This window comes from Somniosus microcephalus, chromosome 1 (assembly GCF_052327205.1).
Source record: "Somniosus microcephalus isolate GS21.2 chromosome 1, FLI_Smic_1.0, whole genome shotgun sequence".
NCBI lineage: Eukaryota > Metazoa > Chordata > Chondrichthyes > Squaliformes > Somniosidae > Somniosus > Somniosus microcephalus.
The window spans coordinates 445,382,856-445,407,377 of NC_140987.1; the positions used below are offsets into that span (position 1 = coordinate 445,382,856).

The following is a 24,522-nucleotide window of genomic DNA, read 5'->3' on the forward strand; positions in this document are numbered from 1 at the left end:
ATGGCGTTCGGATCAGGAGGAGGGCCTTGGTCTTTGGGCTCCTCCTCGTCCGAGTCCCAGGCCAGTGGGGAAACCTCCCAGGTGGGCGGGACAGTTTCTCACCTCAAGCAGGCTGCTATTCCAGCTTGTGTGGTCTGTGACTTATTGCACACCTCAGGCTGAGGATCTTTACCCTCAGACCTGGCTTCGGTTGCTGGCTCTTTTGCGCCCGGCTTAAACAGTTTGCACTGATTGATGTGAAACCATTTAGTACGCCGGGGCACCTTCATTACGCGACTGGCGGGGACCGGTGGGTCTTGCACCGATTCCCGTCTATCCTGGTCTGTGTCTCTCTCGCCAGCGCGGAGGGTCAGACCCAGGAATTTGACTTCCCGCCGGCCGACCCGTGCTTTCGTTGGGTTGGCCTTGGCATCCTCTATCCCTTTCACACTTGTACCCGTTCCCCAGAGACAGTGATTTCTTAGATCCATGAGGATCCCGTGTGCTACCAAGAAATCCGACCCAAGGACTCCTTTTCCACCCCCGCTTCCCACCTCATCAGGGTACACTTCCAGGTGGTGCGGAGTGATCCCAGATGAATGGAGAGAGGGATGGAGAACGCGCCAGTCTGTTCTTTGCCTGTGAAGCCCGATAGCATATATGGAACCCCGGTGGACAGAGGTGAGGTGGTAGGGCTATCTGTGTGGATTACGGTGCACGATGCCCCCGTATCCACCAGATAGGTCCCCTTCTCCTGCTCTACCTCCATCTCCACGAGGGGTCTCCTCCATACATCATATTGCAGCGCACACAGGTAGACGGGCTGCGCCGACTCTAGTCATGTGGGTACAACTATCGGGGTTACGGGAACGGCAGGACCGGTGGCGACTGCTATCTTCCCCTGCGCGATCATAAGAGACCGCATTGTCTCAAAAATCAACTCTACCGCAGCGGGATCCATAGCTGCACCGGCTCCCTTTGCTGGGACAGGAGCTGCGGCTTGGGTTTGGGCTGCGGGAGATTTCCCTTTATTATCCTTCCACGGATTTTTACAGTCCTTGCGCCAATGTCCATCCTTCCCACACCCGTAGCAATTGAGCTTGGCTTGGGCAGGGTGATTCCCCTCCTGACGCCACTCCTTCTTACTCGGGGCTGCGGGTTTTGCCTCATGCACCTTCCCCTTAGAAGGAGGTGTCTCCTGACCTCTGCAGTTTTTGTACACAACGGTGAGCTGACGGAGCACTGTCTCCTCCGTGGTACCGGGACCTTGTGGGTCAAACCAGGATTTGGCTTGGGCCCGTATCTCTGGCAAGCTGTTAGCAACCAGGCAACGGAGCCAATGAACTCGCTGGGCATCGTTCATTGCGACCCGTTCCGGCATGCCCGGACAGCTGCGCCGATACACTGGCCACAGCCTTTCTGCGAAAGCCCGCAGGGGTTCTCCAGTTAGCTGCACAGTCCCTTCCACGCTGAGGAACGGACTACCGTCGTCCATTCCCAGAACTTCCAGGATCTCATCCCTGAGTTCCCCATACCCTTTCTGTCCCCTCTTGCTCCCTGCTGAGAGGCACTGAAGGATTGTGCTGTCTAGGGAGAAGAGCAGCATCTTCGCCTGTTCAAGATCATCACAATCATTGATGGCGGCTGTCACCTCTACCTCCCTAAAATGGACTGAGGGATCTCCCTTCTGGGTGAGTTTTGGGAGATGGCTTATCATTGCTCTGAGTTGTTGGGCACCATGGGGCATCACGAGATGGTTCACGAGGGGTCCGTTCGCACCATCTGCGGCGTTGGGACCGAACCTCTGATGCCGAGTGGGACACATTGGTGCCGGCTCCGGCTTCACTACCAGGGGTTGTTCCTCCTCCTGTTCCACCTCGGCTACCTTTTCTTCCACTACCTCCTTTTCCGGCCAGGCCTCACTATAGCTCGGCGGGGCTGAGGGTTCAGTGGCTGGTGTTACAACTACTCCGCAAGGAATCGGGTGTTTGGATTCCTGCAAAAAGTCAATCTGACTAGCTTTTGGGCTTACGAGGCATACCATGCCTTTTGCCTTGACCAGGGCCATTCTCAGGTCCTCTATGGTCTTTTGGCAGGGGCCATGGTCTGCACTCTCAAACCCATGTTCAAGGTGATAGCTTGTAAGCTGCCTTGACTTCCACTACTCTCTCCTCCTGCGCTCTTAGCTGTTGTGCGAGGCGGGCGTTTTTCTCCCATATTCTCGCTTCGTGGATCTTTGCCTCAGTAACCTGGCATTCCAGATACTCTATTCTAGCCTGATGTTGGCTGGCTACAACTTGGCTTTCCTGATTCAGCGCGTGAAGCGCTGTGATGAGTTTTTCCCCACCCATTGCCTTTTCCTCTATCTCTGCTGCCTGTGCAGTGATCTTGGCTGCCTGTGCTGCAACGACTCTGTCCAAAATCTGGACCTGTTTCTTGTAGCACATCAGCCACACCGCCTTTTCCACTGACTTCTTATGCTCTTTGCTCTCTGTCCACCTGATGGCTGCGTTCACCGGACGCCCATCCAGTAAGAGATCGGAAATCCACTGCTTAGTGAGATTTACCTTACCAAAGACATAGGCCTAGAAATTCAGTATAGCCACGTTCGGGGCGCTACAGTCAGGCGGCCGCTAAAGTTTGCGCCCGGCGTAAGTTCGCGCCACCTTCGCCGATATTCAGTCGCATCGCCCCAACAGGTTGCTGCTGCGCTAAAACAGGCGATGCACGACTATCATTAGGCGCTAAGCCGGCGGTCCGGGGCGATACCCCCGAGGGCGGGCGCAGCGCAGGTGCGGCGAGTTGCTGATTGACGGCAGACACTCTGGCGCCGTTCAGCTCTTAAAGGGGGAGGGTGGATTTGTTTGCCTGCCACGCCCTGCACACTGCAGCCCTGAAGCTAGGCCTGACCACTTCTGCTTCATCTGTGCAACGCCCAGGGCTATGGAGAAGGCCAGGGAGAGAGTGCAGCGCTTCAGCGAGGGTGACCTGAGGGTGCTGGTTGGCGGAGTGGAGCGCCGGCGCCATGTTCTGTTCCCTGAAGGTGGCAGGAGGCCGCTGCCCAGCGCCTACCGGAAAGCCTGGAGGGAGGTGTCAAACAGGGTGACCTCCAACAGCGTGGTTGCCAGGACTCCTGTGCAATGCCGGAAAAAGTTCAACGACCTCACTCGGGTTGTCAGGGTGAGTACCCTTTCCAGTGTCCTCCTCATCCCTGCATGTGCACCTCAGTTTATGGGCAAAGGGACCTGAAAGCCCTAATGGCCAGCCCTCATCCAGCAGCTATGGGACTGTCATGAAAAGCACTTGCACATTCAGCACTTTACACACTGTACAAGCTATTCGACCATGGGAGGCAGTACAGCCAAGATCAGGGCTTCACACTGTCAGGGCCAGTCCACCATGGGAGGCAGTGCAGACAAGATCAGGGCTTCACACTGTACTTAGAGGCCGTCCTTTCTCTTGCAGGCCAAGGTGGCGCACAACAGGAGGAACCAGCGTGAGACCGGGGGAGGCCGTCCTGACCTCAAAGAGCTCTCCGACCTCGACCAGCGTGTGGAGCGCATTATGGGAGGCCGGCTGATTGGCCCCGTCGCCAGTGGAGATGCCGACCCTGTTCTGGGCCCCAATGGTAAGGGCATCACCTTTTTGACCTCTCTCTTTCCACTTGCGCCTCAGATCAGCATCCTTTGCCACTGTCCGACCAATGCAGTGCATGGCAGCACTCATGCCTCCCTCGCTGCCGCCCTGTCCTCACTCTAAAGCAACTCTTGTGCCTCCCTGCTTTCAGATGGTGAATCGCCAGGTGAGGAGGCGGGCCCTCAAGCTGCCACTGTCAGCGATTCAGAATTCGAGGAGGAGGAAGAGGAAGCCGGCCCATCAGTGCCACCCTCAGCCGAGGCAGCCCATGGCGATGATGGGGACACGTCTTCCCTGGAGGGGAGCCGGGGGGAAGGGTCGGAGGAGAGTGAAGCTCCGGGGCCCAGCGGCCTGCAGCAACGCGGGAGGGGTGGGGAAGCTCGGCGGACTTCTCCCCAGAGGGTGAGTGCGGCCTCCAGTCCTGCGACGGTGAGCGCAGAGGAGGTGCGCCTCCTAGAGGAAATGGCCATCCAGGCTGAGCGCAGGCACACTGAGCTCATGGCTGCAGTGGCAAGGATGCCTGACTCCATAGAGTCTCTGTCAAGGAGTGTGCAGGAATTCGGAGCAGCACAGGCCAGGAGTCTGCAACAATTCAGTGCAGCACAGGCCAGGAGTCTGGAACAATTCAGTGCAGCACAGGCCAGGAGTCTGCAGGACTTCGCGGCAGCACAGGCGGCTTCTAGCCAAGTGCTCAGTCGTGCCGTCCATTCACTGGCTGGTGTCATGCGGACACAGACCAGGGCCACACGGGCACTAACTGCTGCCACCCTCGCTGGATCGGCCAGGCATCGCCAGGGCACTCGCCGCGCAGCAGCAGCGCAGCAGGCTGTTACATAAGAACATAAGAACATAAGAAATAGGAGCAGGAGTAGGCCAATCGGCCCCTCGAGCCTGCTCCGCCATTCAATAAGATCATGGCTGATCTGATCCTAACCGCCAATCCACTATCACAGAACCATCTCCTGAATCTAACAGAATTAGACACATGAAATAGGAGCAGGATCAGGCTACACGGCCCCTGGGCCCGCTCCGCTACCCATAGGGCCATGACCGATCCGAACCTAGACTCATGTCCAAATTCCTGCCCGCTCCCCGTAACCCTTAATTCCCTTTACTTCTAGGAAACTGTCTATTTCTGTTTTAAATTTATGTAATGATGTAGCTTCTATAGCTTTTTGGGGCAGCATATTCCATGGACCTACCACCCTCTGAGTGAAGTAGTTCCTCCTCATCTCAGTTTTGAAAGAGCAGCCCCTTATTCTAAGACTATGCCCCCTAGTTCTAGTTTCATCCATCATCGGGAACATCTTCCCCGCATCCACCCGATCCAACCCCTTCACAATCTTATATGTTTCAATAAGATCGCCTCTCATTCTTCTGAACTCCAATGAGTAGAGTCCCAATCTACTCAACCTCTCCTCATATGTCCATCCCCTCATCCCCGGGATTAACCGAGTGAACCTTCTTTGTACTGACTCGAGAGCAAGTATGTCCTTTCTTAAGTATGGACACCAAAACTGTACGCAGTATTCCAGTTGCGGTCTCACCAATACCTTGTACAACTGAAGCAATACCTCCCTATTTTTATATTCTATCCCCCTAGCAATGAAAGCCAACATTCCATTGGCCTTCTTAATCACTTGCTGCACCTGCATACTAACCTTTTGAGTTTCGTGCACCAGGACCCCCAGATCCCTTTGTACTTCAGTACTTTCCAGTTTCTTGCCATTAAGATAATAACTTGCTCTACGATTTTTCCTGCCAAAGTGCATAACCTCACACTTTCTGGTATTGTATTCCATCTGCCAAATCTCTGCCCACTTACTTAACCTGTCGATGTCCCCTTGCAGGTTTTTTATGTCCTCCTCACTCACTACTTTCCCTCCCATCTTAGTATCATCTGCAAACTTTGATATGTTACACTCGGTCCCCTCCTCCAAATCGTTAATATAGATTGTAAAGAGTTGGGGACCCAGCACTGACCCCTGTGGAACACCACTAGTTACTGATTGCCAGTCTGAGAATGAACCATTTATCCCAACTCTCTGCCTTCTGTTAGATAGCCAATCCTCTATCCATGCCAGAATATTACCCCCAATCCCGTGATTTTTTATCTTAAGCAATAATCTTTTGTGTGGCACCTTGTCAAATGCCTTTTGGAAGTCTAAATACACTATGTCCACTGGTTCCCCTTTATCCACCCTATACGTTACTTCCTCAAAGAACTCCAGCAAATTTGTCAAACATGACTTCCCCTTCATAAAACCATGCTGACTTTGTCCTATTAAATTATGATTATCCAAATGTCCTGTTACTGTCTCCTTAATTATGGACTCCAAAATTTTACCTACCACAGATGTTTGGCTAACCGGTCTATAGTTTCCAGCCTTCTGTCTACTGCCCTTTTTAAATAAGGGTGTTACATTAGCAGTTTTCCAGTCTGCCGGGACCTTTGCCGAGTCCAGGGAGTTTTGGAAAATTATTACCAATGCATCCACAATCCCTACCGCCACTTCCCTCAAGACCCTAGGATGTAAGCTATCAGGTCCAGGTGATTTATCCGCCTTGAGTCCCATTATTTTACCGAGTACCACTTCCTTAGTGATTTTGATCGTGTTTAGCTCCTCCCCCCCTTTAGCCCCCTGTTTGTCCAGTGTTGGGATATTCTTAGTGCCTTCTGCTGTAAAGACTGATGTAAAATATTCATTCAGTGTTTTTGCCATCTCCATATTTCCCACCATTAATTTCCCGGTCTCATCCTCTAAGGGACCAACATTTACTTTAGCCACCCTTTTTCTTTTCATATAACTATAAAAACTCTTACTATCTGTTTTTATATTTTTTGCTAATTTACTTTCATAATCTATCTTCCCTTTCTTAATCAATCTTTTTGTTACTTTTTGCTGTCTTTTAAAGTTTTCCCAATCCTCTATCCTCCCACTAGATTTGGCTACCTTATATGCCCTTGTTTTTAGTCGAATACTGTCCTTAATTTCTTTACTTAGCTACGGATGGCTGTCTTTTCTTTTACACCCTTTTCTTCTCAGTGGAATATATTTTTTTGGAAATTGTAAAATAACTCCTTAAATGTACACCACTGATCATGTATCGTCTTACCCTTTAATCTATTTTCCCAATCCACTCTACTCAATTCCACTCTCATACCTTCATAGTCTCCTTTATTCAAGCTTAGCACGCTTGTTTGAGATCCAACCTTCTCACCCTGTAATTGAATATGGAATTCAACCATGTTATGGTCACTCATTCCAAGGGGATCCTTTACTAGGACATTTTTAATTAATCCCATCTCGTTACACAGGACCAGATCTAAGGTTGCTTGCCCCCTGGTCGGTTCAGTTACATACTGCTCAAGAAACCCATCCCTAATACACTCAATGAACTCATCCTCAAGGCTGCCCTGCCCAATTTGATTTGTCCAATTAATATGATAGTTAAAATCCCCCATAATTATAGATGTTCCCTTATTACAAGCCTCAACTATTTCCTGATTGATACTCCGTCCAACAGAGTTGCAACTGTTCGGAGGCCTATAGACTACGCCCACTAGTGTTTTTTTCCCCTTATTATTCCTTACCTCCACCCAAACTCTTTCATTATCCTGATCTTTTGACCCAATATAATTTCTCTGTATTACAGTGATTCCTTCCTTTATTAACATAGCCACCCCACCTCCCCTTCCTTCCTGCCTGTCCTTCCTGATCGTTAAATAACCTGGTATGTTTAATTCCCAGGCATTGTCACCCTGCAGCCATGTTTCTGTAATGGCCACAAGATCATACCCATATGTAGTTATTTGTGCCATTATCTCGTCTATTTTGTTATGAATGCTACGTGCATTCAGATAGAGAACTTTCAAAGATGTCTTGTGACACTTAGTTCCTGCTTTTGCCCTTTTTATTACTTTACCTTTTACTCCATACCTTCTGCCCCTTCCTGACACACTCTGGTTTTTAATTTCCCCACTGCTACCTAAGTCTATGACCTTCTCTGTTGTCATTTTTATTATTTGCCCTCTAGGAACCTCCCCCCCACTAGTTAGTTTAAAGCCTATTTGTCTTATTACCAGTTTTTCTTACCCGGACCCTATTTGTCAGTGCACTCCTTTGTTTGTACACTCTGTCCCTTCCTGACACAATCTGGTTATCCTTACCCCAATCACTTTCCTGCACTGCTTCCTTGTCGTTTCTAGATTTCTCTCCACCGGGACCCTCCCCCCTTATTTAGTTTAAAACCCTATCTACCTCCATAGTTCTTGACCCATCAATTATTGGCCCTGACACACAGAATCACAGAAACCCCACAGTGCAGATCGAGGCCATTTCGGCCCATCGAGCCTGCACCGACACATATCCCACCCTATCCCCGTAATCCCACGTATTTAATCCCCCTAACACTAAGGGTCAATTTACCATAGCCAATCAACCTAACCCGCACATCTTTGGACTGTGGGACGAAACCGGAGCACCCGGAGGAAACCCACGCAAACACGGGGAGAATGTGCAAACTCCACACAGACAGTCACCCGAGGCCGGATTCGAACCCGGGTCCCTGGCGCTGTGAGACCCATCAATTATTGGCCCTGACACATTTATGATTTTGCCAGGAATCGTGAACAAAAAATCTGCCCAACTACTGTTCACGATGTCACTACACATCTTTTATACAGAATAAGTCTGACCTCGCCTTCGTAAAAGTAAAACTTCTGATTAAAACGAATTTGATTACTTTATTATATCAAACAAGGACAAGCTGTTTAATAATTGACAAGTGTTTCCCGGGGTTCACACACTGCTCCAAGTGGCCTACAATTGGGAGCACATCACTCGACTGATATTACTTACCCTCCTGTTTCTCTCCCAGAGCGGAGGGTAGGCTCGGATAGCCTTCCTTCTTAGAATCATAGAATCATACAATCATAGAATGGTTACAGCACAGAAGGAGGCCACTTGGCCCGTCGAGTCCGTACCGGCTCTCTGCAAGAGCACTTCAGCTAGTCCCACTCCCCCACCCTTTCCCTGTAGCCCTGTAAATTTATTTCCTTCAGGTATTTTTCCAATTCCCTTTTGAAAGCCACGATTGAGTCTGCCTCCACCACCCTTTCAGGTAGTGCATTCCAGATCCTAACCACTCGCTGCATACAAAAGTTTTTCCTCATGTCGCCTTTGATTCTTTTGCCAATCACCTTGAATCTGTGTCCTCTAGTTCTTGAACCTTCCACCAATGGGAACAGTTTCTCTCTATCTACTCTGTCTAGACCCCTCATGATTTTGAACACCTCTATCAAATCTCCTCTCTGTCGGGTGTTTTTGCGTGCCCAGTGTTTCTATGACTCTCTCTTGAGTCGAACCGTGCCACAAAAACTCCCCGGTTTGGGTCGTTTCCCTTGGATGGCAGGAGCTTTTGCCAATAGACCCTGTCCAACCCGTCGATTAGCGGGTAATCCCACAGAGAGAGAGAGAGACCAGGGCCAAATAGGTCTTCCACTATGCCCGATGTGCAGCGTCCCCAGCGGGATTACTGTGTAACCCGGCCATGACCGGATGCCACCCGGTTGGTCTTCCGAATTATACCGCGAACCACAAGCCCCAAGTTTGGACCCAAGGAGTTACTATGGATAGATTATAAATGATTCAGACAAAACAAAATGGTTCAGGTTGGTCAAAGATCAATTCCTTTTATTACACTCACAAAAACAACAATCCCTACACCTCTCGCTTACGGCAGAACGAGTAGGTGACCGTGGACACTAGCTTATAACTTTAGACTAAAATACCCACTGATGTAAGAAAACTACTAGAGACTTGGTCTAAGCGTTAAACAAAGCTTTAATCAACTGTTTTACAACATGGAGGTCTAGTTGTGTCCTTCACTAGTTCCTGTTAAGAATGTCCTGCGCAAGCTGGGCCCGTGCTCGAGTATTTATACTCTCCCTGGACAGCGCCACCCGCAGGCCGCTCAGTGTTATTTCATAAGTCTTTCTTCCATGAATGACTGATTCATGTCACCCACCCTGTTGGTTACACCGAACCAACCACTTCCCAGAATCTAAGGCTAGATAATGGAAAAACCCTTCTAACTAAACCCCTCTCCCGGTTTTATCAGAACCCACACTTGGAAGCCTCCTCACACACACATCCGTGTTAGTCTATGTCTTGGACACTTGCAGTTCCTCAGCACACGGGCGGTCCTGGGGATTTCTAGAGGTGTATGTTGGATATAATTACCAGCCCTTGTCGTTGATTCACACGGTCCTGGGTCCGTTCGACTCCAGAGACAAAACCGAGCCTAACAGAGGCATGCGATGAGACCTAGAGCGTTACGTTCAGGCGGTACAGCGAGGCACTCACTTTGAGCGTTCCTGGAGAGTTGACGAACGCGTGGTTACGCGGAGAACCCCCGTTACAGATGGTAGAGAAAAGCAGGCAAGCAACAGCCAAAAAGCAAGCCCTGCATCCCAAAGTTCAGAATGGTTATACCCCTTGCAATACACAAAACTAGCTGGGCGGTTCCTGGTTACCATGGTCGCAGAGATGCTAGTTGGTTTACACGGTAATGTCTCTTGTCCTGGATTGGTCATCTTGAAGAAAACAATGTTAGGCCATTATTGTAGATGAGCAGTTCTCGAAGTGCTAACTGTTTGTTAAGTTCTTGACTGCTCCTTCATTGAAAGAGTCCGGAGGTGTTACTTTTGGCCTCCAAACCTCATTGTCCATCCAGACATCCCGGCTCCATGGACAAAGGGTGGTTTTCCCCAAATCTCACAAGTTCCAATATGAAAAGGCTCCTGCCTTTCATGACGTCAGCGTTGAGACAGGTCCCATGGCAACCCAAACAGTTCATCTTCACAGAAACCAACAGGCAGTTTTAAAGTCCAAAAGTCCAAACTCCATTTTTAAAACGCAGCCCACGTGCGTATCCATTTTAAAAGGGTACATATCCATTTTAAAAGTCCAAAATTCCTTGAGGCACATGCACCCACTGATGTTGAACACTGGCCAAACCGTACATCTCAACCTTGTCTGCTCTAAGGAGAACAACCCCAGCTTCTCTAGTCTATCCACGTAACTGAAGTCCCTCACCCCTGGAATCATTCTCGTAAACCTTTTCTGCACCCTCTCTAAGGCCTTCACATCCTTCCTAAAGTGTGGTGCCCAGAATTGGACACAATACTCCAGTTGAGCCCGAACCAGTGTTTTATAAAGGTTCATCATAACTTCCACGCTTTTACTCTGTGCCTCTATTTATGAAGCCCAGGATCCCGAATGCTTTTTTAACCGCTTTCTCAACCTGCCCTGCCACCTTCAACGATTTGTGCACACATACCCCCAGGTCTCTGTTCATGCACCCCCTTTAGGATTGTACCCTTTAGTTTATATTGCCTCTCCTTGTTCTTCCTACCAAAATGTATCACTTCACACTTTACTGCAAATTTTGAAATTGTGCCCTGTACTCCCAAGTCCAAGTCATTAATATATATCAAGAAAAGCAGTGGTCCTGGTAACCACCCTTGGGGGACACCACTGTATACATTCCTCCAGTCCGAAAATTAACCGTTCAGCCCTACTCTCTGTTTCCTGTCATTTAGCCAATTTCGTATCCATGCTGCCACTGTCCCTTTTATTCCATGGGCTTCAACTTTGCTGGCAAGCCTTTTGGAAGTCCATGTACACCATGTCAACCGTATTGCCCTCATCAACCCTCTGTTACCTCATCAAAAAACTTGAGCAAGTTAGTTAAACACGATTTGCCTTTAACAAATCTGTGCTGGCTTTCCTTATTAATCCACACTTGTCCAAGTGACTGTTAACTTTGTCCCTGTATCATTTCCAAAAGCTTCCCCAATACGAAGGTTAAACTGACTGGCCTGTAGTTGCTGGGCTCACGTTCCCTGCTTCTCTCTGTCATCATCATCATCAGAGCAGGGAGGGAGCTGCAGTGGTTTCAACCAGAGATGCACCATTAGCTCGGGCAGGAGATAGGGTCTTGGAAGCTACTGGGTGACTGAGGAAAGCCAGAATACTTTTCCTTTAAGCCACATAAGAGGCTTTCCCCAGTCTCTGAGGCACCAGAGCACAGAAACAGCACTCTGTCCCTGGATATATGCATTTGTTACTGTTAAATGGCCTAGTCCTGTTCCTATGCCTAAAGGTTAAAATTGCATTTGCAAGTTAACTTTCAGATATTACATATTTTGACTCCAATCGTATGAAACATAGAAACATAGAAGATAGAAGCAGGAGTAGGCCATTCAGCCCCTCGAGCCTGCTCCGCCATTTAATGAGATCATGGCTGATCATCCAAATTCAGTACCCTGTCCCTGCTTTCTCCCCATATCCCTTGATCCCTTTAGCCTTAAGAAATATATCTAACTCCTTCTTGAATATATTTAATGAATTGGCCTCAACTGCCTTCTGTGGCAGAGAATTCCACAGGTTCACCACTCTCTGGTTGAAGAAATTCCTCCTCATCTCAGTCCAAAATGGTTTACCCCTTATCCTGAGACTGTGACCCCTGGTTCTGGACTCCCCCGCCATCGGGAACATCCTTCCTGCATCTAGTCTGTCTAGTCTAGATTAAGGTTGGTTTCAGCCACTAACTTCTAATAACTGGCTAATGGAATATCAGAAGGAAAGTCTTCATAGAATCATAGAATAGTACAGCACAGAAGGAGGCCATTCGGCCCATCGAGTCTGCGCCGGCTCTTTCGAAGAGCAATCCAGTTAGTCCCACTCCCCCGCTCTTTCCCTATATCACTGCAATTTTTTTCATCAAGTATTTATCCACTTTGCTTTTGAAGGCTGCTTTTGAATCTGTATCCACCACCCTATCAGGCAGTGTATTCCAATTCCAACCACTTGTTGCCCATTCTGGTACATCTAGATGTTACTTATATTCACCCCAAATTGAGTAACATGGGACAAAATAAAAAATCAAGCGATTGTATCTTTATATAAAGAGCTTGCACCAAATCCGAGGTAATTAAATCTTAAGTATTCCCCAAATGATCAAGTTAAATAATATAAAATGAGCATTGCTGGCACTTAACCATCGACACACGACTCTGGACTGGGCAGTGGTTGAATTTGCAAGTGTCCGACCCTGCGATCTGTTGATGTTTAAAGTGCTTGTAATTGTCGCAGATACATGCGGCATTTTATAAAGGGGATTCGGATGTAACTTTTCATGTGTTGGTGTTGAGGTTCAGTCAATCAGCTTCTGTGCTGTGGCTGACAGAGGCTCACTGACTCTGACCCCTGCTGGAGCATGAAGAGAAGTGAACTAAAGTAATGGCCCAGAACTTGGTGTCGGGGGCTTGCCGCGCGTGCAAGCCCCCGATCTGCACTCACCCTGCGCGCTGACATCTGAAGCCCGGGCCTGCTTGCATTTCCTGTCACAGGCCCGGTTCTGATGTCAGCGCGCTGTGCTTACCTGATCCAGCGGTGTAGTTAGTGTGATGTGCCGGCTGGGATCAGGTGAGCACTGTACAACCAATCAGGGGAGGGGAAGGTTCATTCATGAGTTTGAGAGTAAGAACTGTCAAACTCATGAAAACTACGGGGGCCCAAAACACTATTTAAACATTAAATAAAAATTTAAAAAACATCCCAATCATTAAATTAAGTATAAATAAGTTTTAAAAAAAATTTAAACAATAATTTATTTTTGAAAAAAATTAATTTTTAATAAAAAGGGTCTAAAACTAAACTTACCTTATTGTAGATTCTTTAAAATAATAAACCTGTGGAAAAAAAATTCTAAACTGCAATAAAACACCACTTACCTGTAAAAATAAATACTTACGTGTGCTTTTTACAAGCGTAAAGACCGGAGGCCTTTACACATGCGCAAATCCCCCAAAACAGAGGAAATCCAAGACGCACACGCTGCCCCCTACAGTGCACGCGCTAGCCTCTTCAACTCTTGGGTTAGAGGAGAGGAAATGCCGGTTTTCAGCGCATGCACTGTGCATGCTGAAAACCGGCATTTCCTCCGGCCAGACGCGTGAGTACCCCTTCCGTACTCAAGCGTTTGGGGAGGAATTACTGCCCCAATGAGTTTTATTATAAGAGCATAAGAATTAGGAGTAGGAGTAGACCATATGTCCCCTCGAGCCTGCTCCGCCATTCAATAAGATCATGGCTGATCTTTGACCTCAGCCCCACTTTCCTGCCTGATCCCTATATCCCTTGATTCCCCTAGAGTCTCAAAATCTATCGATCTCAGCCTTGAATATATTCAATGACTCAGCATTCACAGCCCTCTGGGGCAGAGAATTCCAAAGATTCACAACCCTCTGAGCGAAGAAATTCTTCCTCATCTCAGTCTTAAATGGCCAACCCCTTATCCTGAGACTGTGACCCCTAGTTCTAGACTCTCCAGCCAGGGGAAACAAGCTCTCAGCATCTACCCTGTCAATCCCCCTTAGAATCTTATATGTTTCAATGGAATCGCACCTCATTCTTCTAAACTCCAGAATATAGATAGGTCCAATCTACTCAATCGCTCCTCATTGGACCACCCTCTCATCCCAGGAATCAATCTAGTGAACCTTCGTTGCACTGCCTCTAAGGCATGTATGTCCTTTTTCAGATAAGGAGACCAAAACTGTGCACAGTACTCCAGGGTGTGGTCTCACCAAGGCCCTGTACAATTGTAGTAAGACTTCCTTACTCTTGTAATCCAACCCCCTTGCAATGAGTGGATGATCCATCTTGGCCTCCTCCTGAGGTCCCCAGCATCACAGATGCCAGTCTTCAGCCCATTCAATTCACTCCACGTGATGTCAAGAAATGTCTGAAGACACTGGATACTGCAAAGGCTATGGGCCCTGACAACATTCCGGCAATAGTACTGAAGACTTGTGCTCCAGAACTAGCTGCGCCCCTAGCCAAGCTGTTCCAGTACAGCTACAACACTGGCATCTACCCGGCAATGTGGAAAATTGCCCAAGTATGTCCTGTCTACAAAAAGCAGGACAAATCCGACCCGGCCAATTACCGTCGCATCAGTCTACTCTCAATCATCAGCAAAGTGATGGAAGGTGTCGTCGACAGTGCTATCAAGCGGCACTTACTCGGCAATAACCTGCTAACTGACGCCCAGTTTGGGTTCCGCCAGGGCCACTCAGCTCCTGACCTCATTACAGCCTTGGTCCAAACATGGACAAAAGAGCTGAACTCAAGAGGTGAGGTGAGAGTGACTGCCCTTGACATCAAGGCAGCATTTGATCGAGTGTGGCATCAAAGAGCTCTAGCAAAACTGAAGTCAATGGGAATCAAGGGGAAAACTCTCCATTGGTTGGAATCATACCTAGCACAAAGGAAGTTGGCTGTGGTTGTTGGAGGTCATTCATCTCAATCACATGACATCACTGCAGGAGTTCCTCAGGGCAGTGTCCTAGGCCCAACCATCTTCAGCTGTTTCATCAATGACCTTCCCTCCATCATAAGGTCAGAAGTGGGGATGTTTGCTGATGATTGCACACTGTTCAGCACCATTCGAGACTCGTCAGATACTGACGCAGTCCATGTCCATATGCAGCAAGACCTGGACAACATTCAGACTTGGGCTGACAAGTGGCAAGTAACATTCGCACCACACAAGTGCCAGGCAATGACCATCTCCAACAAGCGAGACTCTAACCATCTCCCCTTGACATTCAATGGCATTACCATCACTGAATCCCCCACTATCAACATCCTGGGGGTTACCATTGATCAGAAACTGAACTGGACCAACCATATAAATACTGTGGCTACAGGAGCAGGCCAGAGCCTGGGAATTCTGCGGCGAGTGTCTCACCTCCTGACACCCCAAAGCCTTTCCACCATCTACAAGGCACAAGTCAGGAGTGTGATGGAATACTCTCCACTTGCCTGGATGAGTGCAGCTCCAACAACACTCAGGAAGCTCAACACCATCCAGGACAAAGCAGCCCGCTTGATTGGCACTCCCTCCACCACCGGCGCACTGTGGCTGCAGTGTGTACCATCTACAAGATGCACTGCAGCAACTCGCCAAAGCTCCTTCAACAGCACCTTCCAAACCTGCGACCTCTACCACTTAGAAGGACAAGGGCAGCAGACGCATGGGAACATCACCACCTACAAGTTCCCCTCCAAGCCACACACCATCCTGACTTGGACCTGTATCGCCGTTCCTTCACTGTCGCTGGGCCAAAATCCTGGAACTCCCTTCCTAACAGCATTGTGGGTGTAATGAGGAAATCTACATATTATAAGGGGTTAATTTCAGGTGCTTGCTGGGTAAAAGTTTTCAGACTTGACACCGGTCAAGAGTCGATGTGTAACTAGAGCTATTGCACGTACTTGGATTACAGCCAAGAACAGATGTCTGCCCACCTAATGAGAATGTAGAAGTGAAACAATGGGTTCCTTTGAAGTACCCAGTGACTTGACAACTTGCGACCGTAAGCAAACCTAGCCTCCCAATACATGATTAAGATTAAAGAGGACCTCCGGTTACACGATTCATGCCCTGTTATAGATTAACGGTTGACTTATGTGTCCAGGATCCTTCTGTCAATATGTCATAAGACCTGATGATTAATCTAAAATGTATCCTGATAGAGGAACAAAGGAATGTCAATCTAACTTGTTTGTTACACTGTATAAATATGGAACACTTACGCTATATCATTGGAATAGTAGCCTCACCCCTTGAGTGGAGGTGCTGATTCCCCGTGCAAGAAAATAAAAGGCCTGTCCGTCTGACGAATCCAAGAGTGTATTGAGTCATTACCCAGAGCTAAGAAGTAAGGCACTTCAACAATTTGGAGGTTCCACCGAGATGGCTTGCTGTACCAAATGGTGAGTTAACAGACGCCGAGTACGTTGCTCGGTTAGGAAAATCCCATCGGCCGAAGGTGGTGTTTTGCCACATTTTTGGGACTTTCCCTGCCAGAAGCATAGCTGCGCATAGTCTGTTTATTCCATTGGACAGTACTGCCATCGGGTAATTGACTCACAAGGTTCGGAGGTTAAACTGCCGTTGTGACTGCTTCCCTTTCAGAAACGGAACAGAGGATCAGCCATGAGGCGCTGACGCCCCGCGAACTGGATCGTGCAGAAAAGGACTGAAATAAAGGTACCAGAGAGAGAAGGTTAAGTCAGGAATTTGATTAACTAAGGAGCTAGCGATTTATTGAAAATTGAACTAGCAAGGTTCCAGCTTGCTGAGAGAGAAGGTTAAGTCAGGAATTTGATTAACTAAGGAGCTAGCGATTTATTGGAAATTGAACTAGCAAGGTTCCAGCTTGCTGAGAGAGAAGGTTAAGTCAGGAATTTGATTAACTAAGGAGCTAACGATTTATTGGAAATTGAACTAGCAAGGTTCCAGCTTGAAGTTAGTTGGGACAAATTGAAGGCCCTTTTTGCCAAAGATTTGGCTAAAGGGAGTAGGGTAGAGGGAGAGCGAGTGGGTGAAGTTAGTTGGGACAAATTGAAGGCCCTTTTTGCTAAAGATTTGGCTAAAGGGAGTAGGATAGAGGGAGGAAGAGTGGGCGATTGTCTGAAACACAGTGTCAATGTTTAATGTTTATGAGAGTGAGTATTTAACTACTTGTTATTATCAATCAACTTCGTCCAGTAAGGCTGCATAGGTTGGGGATTTAGTAACACTTTGGTTGTTGTTTAACAAGTGTATTGTTTATTGTTTATTGTTATATGTATTAATGTTTAGTCATGTCTGATCTGTAGAGGCGTCCCACGCAGATCATAGAGTGTTACGGAATTGTTGTATGTTTTAACTAAAATATTTAAGCTGAAAAAAAAACTGCAGAAGGGGTTGGAAAAGACCCAAGCCGGGGAAGTGAGTCCCGCGGCGGAATGTATTGTTGAGAAAATAGTGATGTCTTTTACATGATCCACTAAGCTATTGTGGATTCAGTATTTTCCCCAGTTAGAAATACCTTCCACGAGGGTTGAGAACCCTCGAGTTTTATACGTATGTATAGTTTATTAATCTGATCTGTAGGGGCGTACAACGCAGATCACGGATTGTCACAGGAGTTTAGATTGTTTTAAGTGAACCATTTAAGCTGCTAAAATGGGTGCTAGCACCAGTAAGCCACCCGAGAAAGGCACGCCAGCAGCCTTTATGTTAAAGAACTGGTCAATCATCCATTGATCACCTACCAAATTAGTCCAAATGGACTGTAAATAAGACTAGACCCTTTCCCTCAGATGGTTCATTTAACATAGAAAGAATTACTTGCCTCGAGGAATGTTTAACGGACAAGAGAGAAATAGAGAACAGCCAGATAAAAAGACTGCCTCTATGTTTGTTGAGTCAGAAGAAAAAAAAAAATTACCCCGAAGAAACACCTTTCTCCTCTATTATGGTAGGATAACAAGGTAACTATAGAAGGATGAATAGAGGGGAATATAGAGGAAGACGTGGTAGAGGAAGAGGGTATGGACGATCTGGTAATTATTACAATTGCGGACAACCCGGACATTGGGCAAACCAATGCCCTGCGAAAAATCGTCAGAACCAAACCTCCAATAATGGACCTCCGTTAGAGAATAAAGGTCCTAATTTCACTGTCCATAACCTTTTTTCGGACCAGTCAGGAGGTTACCCTACAAACGGACAGGGATTTAGGAGAAATAGAGACCAGAATTACTGACTGACACCAGCAGCCCCAGGCGCCACAGACCACCAAATGCCCGTTGTTTCTTTAAATTCACGCAGCGAACCTGAAATTAAAATGCAAATAGCTGGGAGACCTATGTCATTTTAGTAGATACAGGAGCAACCTTTTCGGTGTTAGGGAAAGGATATTCTGAAGGAATGCCTATTAATGGGAAAAAGACCCCGATAGCTGGATTGGCTGGAATACTACAATGCTTGAATCAATCGACTCCCCTCACAGTAAAAGTAGAAGAATTTGAGGAAGAACACTCCTTTCTGTTATCAGGAGATGTCTCTATGAATTTATGTGGAAGAGACTTGCTGTGCAAAATGAATGCTACAATCATTTGCTCCCCATCAGGAGTAACGGTAGAAATCCAAGTAGATAAGGCATATGCGTACCCAGTAACAGAAATAAAACACCCTGTTCTTTACGCATGGGAAATTGCCGACCCAAGTTTGAGTCCCAAACTTGTCAGTCTGTTAGGAGCGTGGGGATTCGTTACAAGCTCCATAAAACAATACCAGGAATCCCTGAAACTAGGGAAATGGCTTTCAAAATTGCACTGCATGGCCTGCTATGACAAAACAGGACAAGATTATCAGCCGTTTTTAAATTTAAAATACCTCCTAACTATTAGACTGCACAGCCCTATAAACTTACAATTAATCCAGCTGCACCATTACCCAAAAGGTCACAGTATCCATTGTCAGAGAAAGCAGAAAAAGGAATTGAGCCAGTGATGGAATCATTGTTAAAACAGGGAGTTAACGCCGGATAGAATAAAGGTCGTTTGCAACACATCGTTGCCAAAAACTAAAAGAGAAATGAAGCATTTTCTAGGAATGACTGGCTATTGTAGACAATGGATATTGAACTATTCAGAAATAACCAGACCACTATTGGACATGAGCATGGCAAATTTGGAAAATTTGCGGTTACCTGACTTCCTCGGGAACCCAGATTAAAAATGCACAAGAAGTGCAAAATCTTTTACTAGCTATTCAGAGACGTAAATAGATTGCAATTATTAAGTGCCAAGCGCACACGGGGCATTTGGACAAGGTTGCGCTTGGAAACGCTGCTGCAGATAGCGCTGCTAAGTCAGTAGCTATATCAAGTACTGAACGACAAGTTTCAGCCTTCCCTGTTAGGGAAAAGCCAGAGATACCGCAGCCCCCGTCCTTAGATGATGTGCTGACCCATCAAGATAGGGCCAGTTCTGATGAAGTAAAGGAATGGGTTGTTAATCATTGTTTTAAAAACACTAACGGCTTATGGGTTCATCATGACGGCCGCATGGTGGCACCCAAATCATTACCATCACCAATTGCCCGATGTGTTCATAAATTCACCCATGCGGGCAAAGGGGGGATGGCGGACTATATCCTCAAGACCTGGTATGCACCAGGAATCTCAAAGTTGGCAAAACAAATATGTGAAAATTGTACTATCTGCCAGACCATGAATGCAGGAAAAATAAAGAAGGTACAGCCTGCATCCCACCCAAACCCCATGGGCCCTTTTGTACACTTGCAAATGGATTTTATTGAACTACCTGTATGTATGAGCTTTAAATATGTATTAGTTATTATTGATATGTTTTCAAGATGGATTGAAGCTTTTCCTTGCAGAAAGAAGGACGCTACCACTGTTGCTAAATGTTTATTGAAGGACATTGTGCCTCGCTTTGGGATACCAGCAAAACTGTCAAGTGACAGAGGGTCCCATTTTACAGGAACAGTGATTAAGGAACTATGCAAAGCCTTACAGATTAATCAACACCTCCATTGCAGTTATCATCCACAGTCGGCTGGACTAGTGGAAAGATATAACGGGATGCTGAAAAATAAGCTTGCAAAACTGTGTAAAGAAACTGGACTTAAATGGGTTGAATTGTTGCCCATAGCTTTAATGACAATGCGGTCTGCTACCAACAGAACTACAGGATTGTCGCCTCACGAGATCGTCATGGGAAGACCACAAAGATTGCCCTTTTCGGCACCTTTAACAGCTAAACAAATGGACATTCATAAAATGGAAGAAGATATGTTGAGTTATTGCATTGCACTAACCAAATGCATTTCTAGTTTCCATCAACAGGTGAAGGAAGCCCAGGTCGACCCCGCTGAAGGAAAATGCCATACTTTCGAGCCAGGAGATAACGTCTACATAAAAATCTTTAAGCGAAAGAATAGCCTTCAACCCAGATTTGAGAGACCCTTCCAGGTACTCCTGACCACAAACACCGCTGTAAAAGTAAAGGAGCGACCAACATGGATACACGAGTCCCATTGTAAGAAGGCATCAGTTGAAGACGATACACTGTCAAGATGAACTGGATTTGGACTCTAATAAGACGGTTCCTTTTGTTAACGATAATTGAAACTGCCATATGGATTTACCCAGATCCCCTGAAAGGCAAACCATGCATAGAAGAATGTGTACTTTTAAACAGTGATTTCTTTTATATTATATGCTATAACGAGACTATGAAGGTTCAGCTTCAGGATCACACTATGCAGGTACCCCCGTATCAACCCCTGAGTCTTAGGATTAGGCAGAATAAGATAGTAGAAGAAGATAGTGGTCTGAAGCTTGATAAGCTATGGGTTACATGCCCCGATACTGTGTCACCAAGTGAAAGAATTGCGAATGAAGGAGTTATCTGTAGTGGTAATCCAAAGGGAGGACTGGCCCTGACGGCCAGGCCAATGTTTTGTAACAATCCAGTTACACAGCCCTTTATTTCAACATTAGCCACTCAGAAAAGAAAACTTAATAAGACAGATAAGAAAGAGGGAAGTTAGCAAGAGATTCTGTAAACATGGCAGCAGTGTTGGAACAAATAGCCAATGATACTGCTGATGCTCTTAGTGATGTAAACGCAGAAATGGTGGCTTTGCGCACTGTTGCCTTACAAAACCGCATGGCTCTGGACTATTTGTTGGCAAAAGAAGGGGGCACACGTGCAATCATAAAAACCGAATGTTGCACCTATATTCCAGATAGCTCAGAAAATATCACCAACCTGGTAAACCACATAAAGAAGGCCATAAAGAAACTACGTCAACCTAAACAGTGGTCCATGTGGGATTGGATTTCAGGGTGGGGAGGAGCACTAGGAAAGCAAATTTTGGAAGTCTTAATTGTAATTGTGATGATAATAATTCTAATTAGTTTATTGATTGGTTGTTTAAAATTATTGTGTACAAAAGTTCTTTCCTTATTGACGTCAACTCCTCCAGTACCAATGATGTCTGAATATGAGGATATTAAGGGTGAGACCTTTGATGTAGAATTTCTTAAACTTAGCGAAATAGATTGTCCTTAGAAAGGACAAAAGGGGGGAATGAGGAAACCTACATATTATAAGGGGTTAATTTCAGGTGCTTGCTGGGTAAAAGTTTTCAGACTTGACACTGGTCAAGGGTCGATGTGTAACTAGAGCTATTGCACGTACTTGGATTACAGCCAAGAACAGATGTCTGCCCACCTAATGAGAATGTAGAAGTGAAGCAATGGGTTCCGTTTGAAGTACCCAGTGACCTGACAACTTGCGACCGTAAGCAAACCTAGCCTCCCAATACATGATTAAGATTAAAGAGGACCTCCGGTTACACGATTCATGCCCTGTTATAGATTAACGGTTGACTTATGTGTCCAGGATCCTTCTGTCAATATGTCATAAGACCTAATGATTAATCTAAAATGTATCCTGATAGAGGAACAAAGGAATGTCAATCTAACTTGTTTGTTACACTGTATAAATATGGAACGCTTACGCTGTATCATTGGAATAGTAGCCTCACCCCTTGAGTGGAGGTGCTGATTCCCCTTGCAAGTGAAATAAAAGGCCTGTCCGTCTGACGAATCCAAGAGTGTATTGAGTCATTACCCAGAGCTAAGAAGTAAGGCACTTCAACAGTACCTACACCATATGGACTGCAGCGGTTCAAGAAGGCGGCTCACCACCATCTTCTCAAGGGCAATTAGGGATGGGCACTAAATGCAGGCCTAGCCAGCGACGCCCACATCCCATCAATGAATAAAAAAAAGCCAACATGTCATTTGCCTTCCTAATTGCTTGCTGTACCTGTAGGCTAACTTTCTGTGTTTCCTGTACGAGGACACCTAAATCTCTCTGAACACCAACGTTTAATAGTTTCTCACCATTTAAAAAAATGTTTATGTTGGAAGTAGTCATTGCCTGGCAGTTATGTGGCCCAAATGTTACCTGCCATTTGTCAGCCCAAGCCTGGATGTTGCCCAGGTCCTACTGCAGTCTGGAACGGTGGCTTCGTTATTGGAGGAGTTGTGAATGGAGCTAAAAACTGTAGAATCATCAGCTAAGTGATCTTATGAGGGAAAGAAGGTCTGATGATGATGATGGTTGGGTTGAGTACACTGCTTTATGGAACTTCTGCAGAAATGTCCTGAGGCTGTGATGATTAGCTTCCAACAGCTATGACCATCTTCCTTTGCATCAGGTGTGACTCCAGTGTTGGAAGATTTTCCCCTTGACTCACACTGACCGCAGCATTGCTAGGGTTATGTAATTATTATGCATTTATTTTTACAATGTAACTGCATTTTAAGTAAGTGAGCATTTTGTTAAAATAAATGTTTTTACCTCTTTTCCCTGGGTCTGTTTTACCTTAGTTGCTCTGATTAAATTATGTTGGAGGTGAACAATGTCCTTGAAATAACTTTTATGAACAAGAACAAAAGCAAACCCCTCATGTACGTTGCCATAGACATTCTGATGTAAAATCTGATGTATATATTAGAATTATTAAAAATATCTTATCAGAATGGCAAGGTAAACATTCGTACCTGGGATTCGCCCAGAGAGCGTACGACATAGTTTATCGAGGGTCTTGACATTGGCACTGTAGGGCACTACCGTATGAGCACTTAATGAGTTTGTCTGAAATCCCCCTCTCTCCCACGTTTTAGTGCAGGCGATAACTCATTTTTATTTTTTAAACAGCTTAACTGTTTAAAAATGCTTATTTTTTTGATGTAAACCCATTTTCAGCTGTATTAATAAAACTGCTCCCGGGTACCACCCTTAAATACGTCAAGGAATATGGGTCGACCTCCCACGTTCTGCCCTACATAAACTCGAGCTCATCCAAAGCTCTGCTGCCTGTGTCCTAATTCGCACCTTGTCCTGTTCACCCATCACCCCCTGTCCTCGCTGACCTACATTGGCCTCCGGTTAAGCAACAGCTCGACTTTAAAATTCTCACCCTTGTTTTCAAATCCCTTCATGGCCTCGCCCCGTCCCCATCCCTTGGTGAGACCACACCTTGAGTATTGTGTGCAGTTTTGGTCGCCTTACCTGAGGATGTTCTTGCCATGGAGGGAGTGCAGCGAAGATTCACCAGACTGATACCTGGGATCGCAGGAATGATGTATGAGGAGAGATTGGGTCGATTGGGCTTATACTCGCTGGAGTTTAGAAGAATGAGAGGGCATCTCATTGAAACTTATAAAACTCCAACAGGACTAGACAGACTAGATGCAGGATGTTCCCGATGGCGGGGGAGTCCAGAACCAGGGGTCACAGTCTAAGGATAAGGGGTAAGCCATTTAGGACAGAGATGAGGAGGAATTTCTTCACCCAGAGAGTGGTGAACCTGTGGAATTCTCTACCACAAAAGGCAGTTGAGGCCAATTCATTAAATATATTCAAGGAGTTGGATATATTTCTTAAGGCTAAAAGGATCAAGGGATATGGGGAGAAGGCAGGGATAGGGTACTGAGTTTGGATGATCAGCCATGATCTCATTGAATGGCGGAGAAGGCTCGAGGGGCCGAATGGCCTACTCCTGCTCCTATCTTCTATGTAATCTCCTTCAGCCCCACAACCACCCCCGAAATATCTGCGCTCCTCCAAATCTAGCCTCTTGCGCATCCCTGATTTTAATCGCTGCACCATTGGCGGCCGTGCCTTCAGCTGCCTTGGCCCTAAGCTCTGGAATTCCCTCCCTAAACCTCTCCGCCCCTCTAAATCTCTCGCCTCCTTTAAGATGCTCTTTAAAACCTACCTCTTTGACCAAGCTTTTGGTTATCTGTCCTAATATCCCCTTATGTGGCTCGGTCAAACTTTGTGAAGCGCCTTGGGACGTTTTACTACATTAAAGGCGCTACATAAATACAATTTGTTGTTGTTGTTAACTCCACTAAAATAGCAGAGGAACTTCTGACAAACACATTGTGAG

At 46.5% G+C, this 24,522-nt stretch overlaps 1 protein-coding gene across 1 annotated transcript in view; it reads left to right on the top strand.

Moving 5' to 3' along the window:
* The window catches only part of ids (iduronate 2-sulfatase), a 125,510-nt gene that overhangs the window by 34,082 nt on the left and 66,906 nt on the right, over positions 1 to 24,522 (top strand). The gene's annotated exons all lie outside the window — the stretch shown is intronic.